Source organism: Chinchilla lanigera, unplaced genomic scaffold (assembly GCF_000276665.1).
Source record: "Chinchilla lanigera isolate Chin_1 unplaced genomic scaffold, ChiLan1.0 scaffold00053, whole genome shotgun sequence".
Lineage (NCBI taxonomy): Eukaryota > Metazoa > Chordata > Mammalia > Rodentia > Chinchillidae > Chinchilla > Chinchilla lanigera.
The window spans coordinates 13,061,811-13,076,764 of NW_004955454.1; positions in this window are offsets into that span (position 1 = coordinate 13,061,811).

Here is a 14,954-nt window from a genome sequence, read left to right on the forward strand (position 1 = left end):
TTTTTTTTGGTTTTTTCTCCGGTACCGGGAACCGAACTCACGACCTTGCACTTGCCAGGCAAGTGCTTTTGCCGCTGAGCTAAATCCCCAGCCCTTAAATTTTTTTCTTGACCAATTTTGCATGCTTACATCTGGTAATCTGAACAACTAATTTAAAGACAACAATATGCAGTATAACAACCATTGGTGAATTCCTACCATCTGGTCTAGTGATGCTATGTATCATTTCTAATGTTTTTTATTACTTTTTATTGTCTTTAATTGTTTGATCAACCTCTCATTCTTATATCCGGTAATCTGAGTAACTTCATTGAAAATAACAATGTGTAATATAACAACCACTGTTAATCCCTATCATTTGGTTCTGAAACCCTGTATCATTTTTATTGTTTTTGGGTTGTTTTGTTTTTGTCTTCATTGTTGTTATTTTGTGTTTTTTTTTCTCTTTAAAATATAAATAAATAAACAAAAGAGAGGAAACAAAAGCTATAAAATTAGATAGTGGACATTTTAGGATTTTTTGCACTAAGACATGAAGATCAATATTAGATGTCCATGTTCGTGGTGGTATCCACATGTCTTAAAAAGTAGGATTGACCCCAAGCAAAGATTCACTGCCTGGCGTGCAGAGAAGCCAGTACTATGCCGCTAGTTTGTGCAGAAAGAATTAGTGTGATTGAAGCCTGCCCCACAAGGAGACAGGAGACTCACACCAGGGAGGGGGGTTGCCAAGGCCCCTGGGTCGCTGATGCGTCTAGTAGCATCTTGGGTCTTGACTGGACACAGTCGTGCCTGTCAAGGGTTTCGCTGTCTCATTCCTTGGAACTGCGTGGTCAGGCTTTTCTCTCTTCACTTGGTCTGCGTGGCTCCGGGTGCTGATGCTTAGTTTCTGTTCTGTCTAAGACATTTAGTCCCTTCTCCCTCGGGCTGATTCTTTTTTTTATTTTTAGTTTTAAAGAAAATAGTACAAAAAAAGAACAACAGCAAAATGCAAACAAAACAAAGCAAGGACATTAAAAATGATATGGGGTTTCAAACCAAATGATAGGGATTAACGGTGGTTGTTATATCACATACTGTTATCTTCAGCAAAGTTGCTCAGATTACCAGAGGTAAGAATAGAAGACTGATCAAACCACTAAACGGAATAAGAAAATAAAAATTTTTAAAAACATTAGAGACAATACATAGTATCACGAGACAGGATGGTAGGAATTCACCAATGGCTGTTATACTGCAAATTGTTGTCTTCACAGAAGTTGCTCAGATTACCACATACAAGCCTGCAAAATTGGTCAAAATATATACATATAAAAAACTTTTAATCAGTGTGATTCTTATGTCAGATTTTAAGCTGCCTTACAGGACCATACACTGTGTTAAGCATTTCACACAACAGTTAGAAAGCGGGGATTCACTTTTAAATACCTAGCTGTATAGCAAGAGCTAAGCTCCAATTTTACTTGAATGTTTTAAAAATAATTTTAAATGGTTACACTCAGAATAAAGAACATGGTAGAAAAACAACACCATGTCAGGACTTTGTGCCAAAAATGAGCTGTAGTTAAATGGTTTCTATTTAATTAATAGCTTAAAGTTCAGGGCACTGTACCCTAGATTGAATGTGGGGGATATTTTACTTCTCACACATAAGAAGACGCTTTGCAGTTAAGATCATAATCTCTTCTGTGAAAATAAACAGCAAAAACAAGTGCTGCTACTGTGTTACTAGGAGGCATGCAGCTTACAGGAAATTTATCTGCAGTTGTTATTAAGTGCAGCACCCTGACTGCCTCCAATAACCTGGCAAACATGAGTGAATTGGCTCCTCTGAGTTTGAATAAAGGTTTGTACAGATATAACACAATTATGTCCTCTGCTATATATGGCTTTTTTGCAAATTTACAGCCTTCTTCTCCTAGAAATAAACGTGAAGCTTTCCCCCTCCTTGTTGAAATCAAGCAAAATTGAGAACGGAGCCACAGCCCGAGAGCTGGGCTAATTCACAGGTTCCAGCTGGTTTTGGATTGGCTAGGCTGCACAGCGTACAGAAGAATCATCTTGGGGCACACATAAAACGTGTAATACGATTAATACATGCAAGTGACAGACTTCCTTCTTATATTTTAACATATTAAATTATTCCACAAAACAACATAAGCACTCCAAGTTCAGTCATTAAGAAAACATATATGTCTGCTTAACAATAAACGCCTGTCTTCACAAGCACGCGCACAGGTAGGTGGGTTGAAATTCCATCATCGGTCGTCGCAGGGTGTCACCCGCCAAGTCACACAAGTGCGCGTCACGTCGGACACACACGTGTTTCAACTAGACCGACTGTGCGCGTCGGGCGTGAGAGGCAGACTGAGCCGGCCCTGCGCCCTTCCCTCCACAGTGCTCGGTTCTCCCCCATGCAGTCTGCAGGCAAGCAAATGGAAAGCATCACTAAAAATCACATCAAATGTGAAATAAAAGTTGAAGCTCTTGCGGAGCCGCATGACCCGCTGTCCAAGCCTGCATGTGGCCCCCGTGTGGGACATGGCGGAGCTGAGCGGCTGTCTCCTTCCTCAGGGTAGAGAAAAGGCAGAGGGTGCATTTGGAAGCTGACTGTGGCTTCCTAGGACACTTTCCTGTTCGTTCCCATGGATACTCCAAAGGAAGCGTGGAGCTCGGCCCTGAATGTGTATCTGGATGGGTCAGTGCCTCCCTTCCGCGGTGCTCGATACCCGTGCTCCTACTCTCCCAGCTGCGGTCTCTGGGAACTGCCTCCTACCGAGGTTCGCTGCTTCACAGCGGTCAGCACGCAGAAGACGAGATCATGAAAGACAAAGGGGCGTTCGCACACTGGCTCAGTCTGCAACGTGCCTGAATTCAAGATACCCCGGTGGTGAGCAGAGTGCCGTTTCCAATGTCTCCTCCACTCTGAAGAAGTATGGGCGGGGCAAAGGGTGCCAGCCAGGTTTTACAGAGATCGTGGAGGCAACACGCTCCCCGGGTTCCAATACCTCAGATTTTCCCTTTGCTTTATGAAGAGGGAAGTGAGAAAGAAGAGTCGTGACTTCCAAGGCACAGGCCGTGTGAAAGGCGCCCTCAAAGGGACACGGCCGGATGCTGAGATTGCTTCCACCATCTCCTCCCTCGGTCCCGTCGCCCCGGTGTGTCCCACCGCGCCGCAACCCGGATGGCCCGGTCTGAGCTGATCTGTTACGGAATGCCTATTTCCAGCTGCTGTTCTTCTTTTTCAGCACTAGAGACTAAACCTGGGGCCTCATTCTGAGCTACATCCCAAGCCTTTTCTTGTTTTCTATTTTGAGACAGGTTCTTTCTAAGTCACTAACTTTCCCAGGCTCAGCACAAATTTTTCACAGCTGCATCTTTGCTGGGAAATCCCAAGAGCAGCGGGGCAAGGCTCCAGCACGGGGTCTCTCACCTGAGCACAGAGACTCTTCTGCGTGGGTGAGAAAAGCTTTGTCATGGTGGGTTTGGAGACAGAACTGAAAACGAATCATCCTCCAAGAAAGCAAGGACAGCTGAGGACAGCAAGATGGGTAAGGACTGCCGAGTCCCGTTCGGAAGGCAAGAAGGACCTCACGGGTACAGTGTTAGAGAACAGTCGAATGGGAGGCCAGCTGCAGGAGTTGGCTGATGTGGGCCGAGGTTACAGAAAAAAACCCTTGGAAGAACTACACATATCTCCAGTTCCATCACTTCCTCCGTGAAATGTTTCCCAGTTCCTCCCTCCAAACCAAAGCAATCCGTCATTCCTGGCACCCACATAAAATATTCTTCCACACAAAATGTTTTTAATTTTTCTTAAAGTGTTCATCACATTGAACTGTTTATGGGAGGTATGATGTATCCTGTCTTCCTGTACTATGAACTCTACAAAGACAGAAAGTCATACCGTCGTAATACTTTATTCACCCACTACACACACATCACCCATATAATATGTCACAGTTTGAGCCAAAAATGTCCCACAGAAGACTCAAAAATGGGACTTTGGAAGGTGGCGGGGACATGGGGCACTAACTTCATCAACTGATTGGTCCACGGATGAGTTCACGGCTGAACGGGCTGTTTGGAGACCAGGGCCAGTGGGAGGAGTTAGACCACTGTGGTCCTGGCCTGGAAAGGGGCGTCTTGTCCCTCCCACTCCTTTTCTGGCTCTTCCTGCTCTGTTTCTTGCCTGCTGTGCGGGGAGCATCTTTCCTCCACCGTTCTGCCATGGAGCCAGCTGACCATGGACTGAACCCATTGACACCGGGAGCCACGATAAACCTTTTCTCCTTCAGGTTGATTCATGTCAGTATCTTGATTGCAGAGAGGCAAAGCTGGATGACATAACACACTATACACTCAGACACTACACACAGTGTACACACCACACACACAGTTTACACACACACACACACACACTAAACATATGCATAATTCTTCCTCCATACTTACACAAAACACACCTTATACAACATACCCAACACACACACTTCACACACACATCATACATACACAAGGATGGCACACATTGCATGCACAGACACCATACAGACATACATAACACACCACGCAGATATATACACCCTACATACAATACACATGCACAAAGCATAGGAGACTCACTACACACAGCATACACACACACACACCACACAAACCATACACATACTTCTGCACTTTACACATACCACAGGTAGACAAAGCACATACTATTTCTATACACTGCTCATAGACAGCACATAGACACCATACACAGACACCTTACATAGAGAGCACACACATTCACATATAAACATACAATGCATACTACACACAGACACTGCATACACATACTCCCTCAAGATGCACATATCCACATACTTTCCCTCACACACACACCCCACATGTACATGAAACAACACACTCATTATGCACACACACACACCTATCACAATATTATACATGCTGCATACATGATACATATACATAACACACACACAGCACACAAACATACCCTGGACATGAGTGTTCAGATTACTCCCTATACCTAGTACTGTTTATTAAATATTCATTTGAAGTGAGTTAATGTACTCTCTGTTTAAAAAGCTCAGTAGTGTTTCACACATCAAATACCCTCTCCTCTGATGTACTGTCCCATTACACGCTGCTGGAGCAGAAACTCTGTTTTAATCATTTGATTTATTTCCATTTCAGTGTCATGTTCTCACCTCAAGATAAAACTTAATTTGAGTAAAACTGCACCAGACATTAGTCATAAGCTTATTAAATGTTTTTTGAAGTTTGAATATGCATCGCATGTCTTTTTGAGATCAGTGCTTTGGTGAGTTTTCCCTTGAGAGGTCAAGCTTTGATACACTTGGCATGTGGCGTGTAACGTGAAGATGCATCACACATGGCACAGGTAATGCGGTGCTTGGTAAAGCACACTAGCCTCTCCTGGGTTACCCTTCTGTTGGGCACCTTGCTCCAAGACCTGGCCCTCAAACTTGCATGAGACCCACATGGCCTGCCAACAGGTGCTGTGCAGAGTGACCCAGACATTAGCGAGGATGATACTTTGAGCTCTTGATTTCTAGGACGGTTACACATTATTGCCTAAAACTTGAACCTGTTTGTTGCATTTACATAATATCTATTTCTTTTAAGTGCAGGGATGCAACCCAGGGCCCTGCTAGGCAAGTGCTCTACCTCACTGATTACACCCCCAGACCAGCATATTTCTGATATCCAGCTGTCTACTTACTACCAACACTAGTATCTGTGTAAAGGCTTCCCGTGAATTATGATTTCTCTTACTACCATGCTCAAACGAACAAAACTTTATTCATTTACAAGATTAACTTACAAGATTATAGGGTTAACTTACAAGAAAGGGATTTAATAGAGAGAATTGCTTGCTTGTGACATCCATGGAAGGACATTTAAACAAGCTCTTGGAAGAGCCTTGGAAAATGACTCACAGGGCAGAAATCGAAAGTGGTGGGCCAGGCTCTCACCACGTGTGCCGTCTTCAGGACTGGAGGAAGGAGTGTCAGAAGGACATCCCCAGGTCCACTGCGTTTGACGGCGCACCACGGCTGGCTCCCAAGGATCAAGTAGCCAAAGCTGTTACTGTAGTCACCAGCTCTCAACTCCATGACCCTAGAACTGGACGCAGCCTGCTACTGCAGAAAAATCTAGCACCCTCAGCAGTGAGGAGCCCAGACTCCAGTGAGACAGGGCTGGGCATTACCTGCACCTTCCTTATCTCCTGTAATGGTACAGCTCCCTTTTCAACCAGAACACTAGCTTTAAAATCCTACAGTATGTTAATGGACAAATGCAGGATTTTAATGGAAAATTTGAGGCTCACTAAGGCCAACAGATCAGGAAATGATTGCTATTGAAAAGATAATTTTTTAATCTCAGTTAATAACTAAGAGGGGGCATGTCATGCCAGGGGTGGAGATGGGATGGTCCCAGGAAACAGCGACGATGGTCAGAGGCCAAGGTCAGGACGGTGGGAACAGCCTTTGTTGTGGCTTCCGCTGAATGGCTGGGCAAGGCGCGGTAGGAAGGTTTGAGATTGAGATTGACTAGTTTGGATAATTTCAGCTGGCTCTTGGCATAGAGACTGTCCCTAGTTGCCTAGAGTGTTTAGAGCAGGTGGATGGAGACTCAGTGTTATGGTCTGGGGGATATTGCAAGGGTAAACAATGTAATATAGGACATAAATTTTATAATATTATTTATAATAGTCAAACAAAGAATCATATACAAGGGAGTGCAGGAAATCTGTCCACACCCTAGGAATCCAGCTGAGGGCGTGAATCCGACAGTAATGTCCTGCATAAGTCCAGTTGAAGACCAAGAGCCCATAACAATGCCTCCCAAGAATCCAACTGGAGGCCTAGAGCCCATGGCAATACCTCATGCAGGCCTGTTTCACGGATCTGCGCTGCAAAGGCCTGAAGGTCAGTGGTGGAATCTAGAAAGTCTTCACCAGCAGGATGAAGGACCTGTGCTAGCAGGCTGAGGGATCTGCACCGGAGCCAGGAAGCAATATTCAGAAGAACCAGAGCTCCCCCGAAAGGTACCACAGCCATCCTCAGCAACAGTGAGTCCCAAGCTCCTCCAATGAAGAAGACAGCTGAGCTCCCATCAGGAAAACCAATGCAGCAAGCTCCTCCAGGAGACCCGTAGTGCGCCATCTTCCCCTCCAGAGGCAGGAAGTGATGCTCAAAATGAGGACCAGAGCTCCCCCAAAGTGAACCGAAGCTATTCTCAGTGCCAACGAGGTCCCAAGCTCCTCGGAGGATGAAAACAGCCAAGTTCATCCGGAAAGCCAGCATGACGAGCTCCTCCAACTGAACCAACAGCTCCTTACAGCTTCTACCGGCCCATAACAGCCTCTCTCAGCTCCCAACAGCCTAACTTCTTCTTCTCCAGTTCTGCCTCTTATGCTGCTGGCAACAGTCCCCAGGTGGGCCTCCCACACCCAGCACCACGCTTACGCAGTTCAGCTGGGGTTATAAGTTGACCACCAGTTGTCAGTCCACTACACCCAGAGTGTAAGATCCTAACAAAGGAGGCAGTCAAGACAGCGCTCTAGACTGACTGGTTTATATTGGGAAAACTCACAGGCAAGTTGTTTACTGTCCTGGAACTGGTTAGCCTTGAGAGTGCAGTTTGTCCAGCACCAGCAGGGGTCAGATACGAAAGCATCACAATACAGAAAATAAGATCATGAAAGGGAGTTTTGGTTTTCCAGCCCCTGCAAATGAGGAAGGCATGCTAGCCACAGGGTTGCTGGACTGTTTGCCTGAGTCAAGCAAAACCTTCTCCAGGGCTCAAGAAAGACACTGCATCCTGTGCTCTGGCACTCACAGCCAAAAAAGAGAGCAGAATAAGTGCAGCACACAACACTGTTGCAAGGGAAAGTGAAATACGGGACACCAGACACGGCAAGGAACTTGTGCGAGCTAAAAGAAGATAAAAGCCTGGGGACTGTGGCAAATTTCCATAACCCTAGTACTCAAGATCATAGGCTTGAGGCAAGAAGACCACATACTCAAGGCCACCTGGGCTGTATAGTGAGTTCAAGGCCATCCTGGACCAGCTAGTGAGACCTGGAAGGAAGGAAGGAAGGAAGGAAGGAAGAAAGAAAGAAAGAAAGAAAGAAAGAAAGAAAGAAAGAAAGAAAGAAAGAAAGAAAGAAAGAAAGAAAGAAAGAAAGAAAGAAAGAAAGAAAGAAAGGGGAAGGCATGGGAGAGGAGGACACAGGAGGAAAGGAAAGGAGGAAGGACAGGAGGTGAGAGAACACCCAGATGCATGGCTAGAGATGCCAGTGGGAGGCTATGGAAAGTGCATTGAGCTAGGCTTGGAAGATGGGTAAGGTTTGAGAGAATGAGGTCAGAGGTCATTCCAAGTGAAAGGAGGAGTCGGGGAAGAGGCGAGGTGTGTGTTTAGGGCAGAGGGCTCAGTATCATTTGTCCCCTAGGCTGACTCTGAAGAGGAGCAGGGATGCTAAGCTAGACCTAGATTTTGAAAAAACTCCTCAGCTCACAACATCTGGAGTAAAGACAATTAGGATACGACTGTAGTTAACGTATTCTATGAAAGCTCATGAGACCTGAACTGTGAAAGCAGCAGTTGAAATAGAATACAAAAGACAGGCTGTTGTTGCAAAGGAACAGACCTTGATGGCTGAACTAGGAATCCCTCACAAGCACACATTTATCTATCTTGGTGATATCTATGCTTTCCACAGTGCCCGGAAGACATGCAAGATTTTGTAAAATAGGACCTATACAACAACAGGAGTGCTTATGACAAGGAGGGATCACGTGGTGAGTCGGCAAGCCAGAGGGAGACTGCGTTCCCTACTGACTCCATTACCTCTGCCAAGAACACCGCTCCCAATGACCTAGCAACCTCCCACTAGGTCCCACCTCTTAAAGAGCCCATCTCCTCTCCCACCGCCACACTGGGCACCAAGCTTCCACCCTGAGAACCTTCGGAAGATCACATACAAACCATGGCGGGAGCAAGTCAAAAGGCTGTGGATCTCAATGACTAAATGCTTGCTGCCCACTGCCAGAGAAGGCAAAGGTGTATTTGGATAAGAAGTTGTTCGATCCGGATCGAGCCTGACCTGCTGCGATCAGGAGAGTGGCAACAGTGGTAGCAGATACTTTTAATTTCTTTTCTCCACTTCTGGCAATTAAAACCAGGGGGTCCTGAGTTGCATTTTGTTTTTGTTTTTGTTTTTGTTTTGTTTTCGAGACCAGGTTTCCCTAAGTTGCCCAAGTTGACTCCAAACTTGCTACCCTGCCTCAGCCTTTGGTGCAGCTGGGGTTACAGGCGTGCACCACGCACCCAGCATGGCTGCAAATCTTGGGAGATATCAGGGTCAAAGGTTTAGGGGCCAGATCCAAAGAACTTGCAGACTTGAAGCAACGAAGGAAAAAGAACCAGGAACAGGGGCTGGGGATTCAGCTCAGCGGCAAAGCGCCTGCCTGGCAAGCGCAAGGTCGTGAGTTCGGTTCCCGGTGCCGGAGAAAAACCAAAAAAAAAAAAAAAAAAGAAGAAGAACCAGGAACAGAGAAAGTCAGGGGAAAGGTCCGGGTCAAGGAGCATCCCGGAAGCAAGAAGTTCAAGGCCAACAACGCCAACCCACGCCATGATGCAAAGGCCAGAGAGCTCTGGGAAATGAAGTGATTTTGCAGCAGGGAGTCACTGGTGACGTCTGAGCGAGCACTTGCCGTAAGCAGTAGTCTTCAACCTTGAGTATTCATTGGAACCTCTTGGGAGTTAAAAAATGTTCAGTGCCTTAGGCCCACTCCTAGAGGTTCTGCCCTAATTGCCTGGTCTAAGACCTGCATCAGGATTTCCAAAAGCTTATTAGGAGATACAGATGACCTGACCAAGGTTGAGGATCATAGCAGGACAAGATTGAGAGAAGAATTCCAGTGATAAGAATCAGGAAGAGTGTATTGGGAAGGTGGAGATCGTATATAAACTAGTGACCTTCAAATGTGACTACCTCCATAGAAACTTGGTAAAACTCTAAAACTAATAAGTACGTTCAGAAACACTGCAGGACACAGAGCAACATAAATATTATTTCTATATACTATACTAGCAATTAACACACAGAGCAAATATTAAAAATATATCTGTTTTTTCATAAAGTAAAATATATGGATATAAATCTAACAAAATATACATAGATTCTTATGCTAACATCTATAAGATGCTAATGAAAAATAAAATAAAACCTATATTTTCATAGTTTGGGAGACTCAGTCATAAATATATCAGTTCTCCTGAAATTTACACACAGATTTAAAGCATTTCCTGTCAAAACCCAAGCAAGATTTTTTGTAGATATTGACAAAATTATTCTACAATTTATATGGATCAAGAGGCTGAGGCAGAAAGATTTCCATGAGTTCAAAACCAGCCTGGGCTAGATAGAAAGACCTTGTCTCAAAAAAAAAATTGTATGCAGAAAAAACAAACCCAGAATGCTTATAACTTTGAAAAAGAATAATAAAGTGAGGAAAATGAGTGTATTCAATTTTACGAAATACTATTGAGCACCATTAATCAAGACTGCATATTACTAGCTTAAAGACAGACCTATAAATCAATGGAATATAATAGAAATCCCAGAAATAGATGTAAACAAATGTGCCCAAATTATTTTTGGCAAAGGTGCAAAAAGTAAATCAGTGAAGAAAAAACAGGCTTTAAACAAATAGTGCTGGAGGAAATAGATATAATAGGGAAAAAAGAACCTCAATTTAAATCTCACATCTTATCTAATACTTAACTGAAAGTGGGCCATAAAATAAAATGTATAAGTGTTATTTTTATCCAGAAAAAAAAGCATAGAAGTAACTTCACAGAAAATAGTCAGGTAGTAAGCACCAAGATTTACTTTTTTAATTAAGGTAACCATTAAGTTGGTTCAAAAAAATGACAGAATCAACCTTTTTTTAGATCTTAGGAGAGCTAATTTTAAAACTTGATAGCAATCTAGGAAATTCTGGTTAAACAGAAAGCGCTGAATTCTGGCATCTGAGGGACACTGTCGGTTGCTGAATGACAGCTAAACTGACTGCGCACAAATTCTTGTGACCACTGACTACAAGAAATACAGTCTTCACCTAAAATAGTCTGGAAGCGTCACTAAACAAAAAGATAATCACAACACCCCTCAAAAAAGCAACAGCAAGCAGTGGGGAAGGGAGAGGTTCTGATTTCCACATTTATCACATGATAAGACTCAGAAGGCCCAATTTGCAACATTCATCATGAAACAAAAATAAACAAGAAAATACAGACTACATAGAAAAAGGGGAAAAGGAACCGACCGAAGCCATCTTCAAGGGCACTCAGACGTACTTACTAAACAGACTTTGAATCAACTACCTTAAATATGCTCAGAAGCTAAAGGGAACTATAGGCACATATCCAAAAGAAACCAGGAGATAACTTGGGAACAAATAGACAATCTCAGTAGAGAGAGGAATTTATAAAAAGAAACCAAATAAAAAGTGTGGTGCGGAAAAAGACAATATCTGCAATGAAATCTATAGAGCATTTTATGAACAGATCTGAGCAGGCAGAGAGAAGATTTAGTGAACTTGAAGATACAGCAGCTAAAATTGTCTAGTCTGAGAAGAAAAAAGAGAATGAAAGAAAATTAACATAGCCTAAACCACCTGTGATAAACCGTAAAGCAGACAACATAAACATCTTAAAACTCCAAGAGAGACACAGAAGGAATATTTGAAGAAACAATGGCCAAAAACTTTCCACATTTGATAAAAGATGTGAGTTTAAACGGGCAAGGACTCATTAAGTTCCAAATGGGATGAACTTAAAGATGCATACCTCAGTCTGTCAAACTATAGATAAACCATTACAATACTATATCATGCTTATACATTATAGAAGAACATACATAATAACAATATAATCAAACTATCAAAAGACAGAAAAGCTTTTTTCCCTCTTGTGTTTTGAGACAGGGTCTCTCTAAGTTGCTAAGTATCTAAGCTGGGGTAGAACTTGTGATCCTCTTGCCTCAGCCTCCCAGAGTGTTGGCATTATAAGCAGCAACACTGGACCTGGCTAAGAGAGAATCTTAAAAACAAGATAAGAGTGATTCATTACAAACAAGGAATGGTCAATAAAATTAACAACCAATTTCTCATCAGAAACCATGAAAATCAGAAATCTGTGGTATGACATGTTTAAAGTCAAATAAGGAAAAAAAATCTGTCAACAAAGAATTCTAGCTCAGGCAAAACTATCTTTCAAACATAAGGGAAAAATTTAAACCCTCACATGAACAAACCTTGAGACCTGGGCTCGAGTAGGAGAAAAATGAGATGACAAATGACACTCTACAGTTACGAATCCTTGTTCTTGGATAGGAAGACCCAACATAGTGAAAATGGCCATACTCCCAAAACTTCTGCACAGATTTAAGGCAGTCCCAATGACAATACCATTAACAAACCTCACAGACCTAGAGAAAACATTCCTGAAATTCACTTGGAACCAGAAAAGACCTAGAATAGCAAAAGTAATTTTGAACAACAAAGGCAAACTACGAGGCAACCATCTCAGACCTGAAATTGTACTACAATGTTACAGTGATAAAATGAGCATGATATTGGCAAAAAAAGAACAAAAAAACAGGCCTGAGGATCAGTAGAACAGAATAGAAGATGCAGATGCATCCCCAAACACACTCAGCCACCTTATCTTTGACAAAGGAGCCAAACATGTTCACTGGAAGAAAGATAGTCTCATTAATAAATGGTGCTGGAAAACTGGATTTCCACATGCTGAAGACTAAAACTGGACCCAAGCCTATCACCATGCGCTAAAGTCAAAATGGATCAGGGATCTAAATATTAAAATAGAAACACTGAATCCACTGGAAGAGGAAGTAGGTAGAAGTCTCGAAGACACATGTGTAGGTGGAGACTTCATGAACAAAACCCAGACTTCAAGGGAAACATTACGAAGAACAACAAATGGGATCTCACGTTACTGAAACAATATGAAAAATTAAAGAGCACCCGTAAAGGCATTGCTTTTAACTTCTATTATTTCCTATATAATTTATAATGGCATGCATAAACAGGAATTATAAATGTTAGCTGACATACAGTGTATAAAGACATAATCTGTGGCAACAGAAACATAAAGAGGATGTGTGTAGAGCTTCCTATGAGCAGAATTTTTTGTATTACTGAAAATAAGTATCAATTTGAACTAGACTGCTATAAACTTAGGGTAGTAACTATTATTCCTAAGGTAACTACTAAAAGGAAAAAACTTTAAAAAAAAAAACACAGAACCCTGGGCCTCATCTTTAGATCTATTAAAACTGAATTTCTGGACATGATGCGCAGGACTATATTTTTACAGTTCGATACATCTTTTAGAAAACAGCTGCCATGAACGCTAAGCCGTGAGACTCACCATCATTGTCCTTCCACCACCTATAACTTGTTTTCTAAACCCTCCGTACACTGATAGCAAAACTTAGACAGAACCTTCTGCTTTGAACCTCTCATGACCTTTAATTCAATTTTGAATTAAATGAAACATTTATCTGCTTACCTCCACTATTTTTTATTTACATAATGAGACAAAAAATTTGTGAGCTACCTGGCTTTAACCTAGACCCTGTACCAGAGGGAAAATTAAGGCTATTGTGATGAAAGACATTAAGTCAACCAAAACAAGTAGACATGGACAATAAATGAAGTAAAAGAAAATATACATTTGTTTAGCTAATCACTGTTCTACAATTATATATGAGAATGTTCCTATTCTTAGGAAATGCATATTGTAACAGTTAAGACCAAAGATTCATAACTGGGCATGGTGACTCATGCCTGTAATCCCAGCACTCTGAGAAGCTGAAGCAGGAGGATCACAAGCTTGAGACCAGCCTGGGCAACTTAGTGACTCAGTGAGATCCTATCTCAAAATTTTAAAAACTTAAAAGGGCAGAGGATGTAGCTCAGTGCAAAGACCCTGGGTTCAATTCGCACCAAAAAACAAAATCACACACGTAACTCACTGTCAAATGGTTCAGGAAAATGTGTGTGTGTGTGTGTGTGTGTGTGTGTGTGTGTAGAGAGAGAGAGAAAAAAAAAGGAGAGAGCTGAGAGTGTGTGCAAATGATAAAAAAAGCAAGTGGGATAAAAATACTCTTTTAAAAGGTGAATGTATGTATAAATTTTGTACTATTTTTGCTTTCTCAACTTTTTTATCTCAAAATTATTTCCACACAGAAATGGAGGTTTTTTTTAATTACATGTTGACTATTAGTGGCCTTTGCATCAGTCAAGTTCTTCGGATGGACTTAACTGAGAATTCCCTGTGAACAGGCATTCTAAAGAGACTACATGGAGTCTAGTGCCTATGTAAGACGCTTGCATAAACAGAACGGTGTGAGGTTACTAAGCAACACCTTTCCCTCACTGTATTTCACTTTATTTAAAGACTAAGTCAGGTTTTCCTTTCTGAACTATTTAAATAGAATCCAACAGTTTCATGCACTTCAGTTCTGTTCAGATCTTCCAAAGCCCTTCAGGAAGGTTGCTTTACACACATTTCACACAAACCACCAATATTTACCAAGCAGCTGCTGCTTGTTGAAACTCATGCTAAATATTGGGAACTCCAGGCCGATCAACGGGCAGGGCTGTGTGTGCCATGGGCTGCTGAGCGTGGATTGTCTGCCTGCATGACTGCAAAGTCAGGCCTTGAGACACAGAGGTGAACATACATGTGTAAACACACACCCGCACATGTGCATTCACACACACACACACACACGTACACACACACTTACACAAGGTTTGAGAACCAGCACCACCCTGTCACTCACCAGAGAATCCTAGAAAGACTTCAGCAGCTCAGAGAGCAGCCTC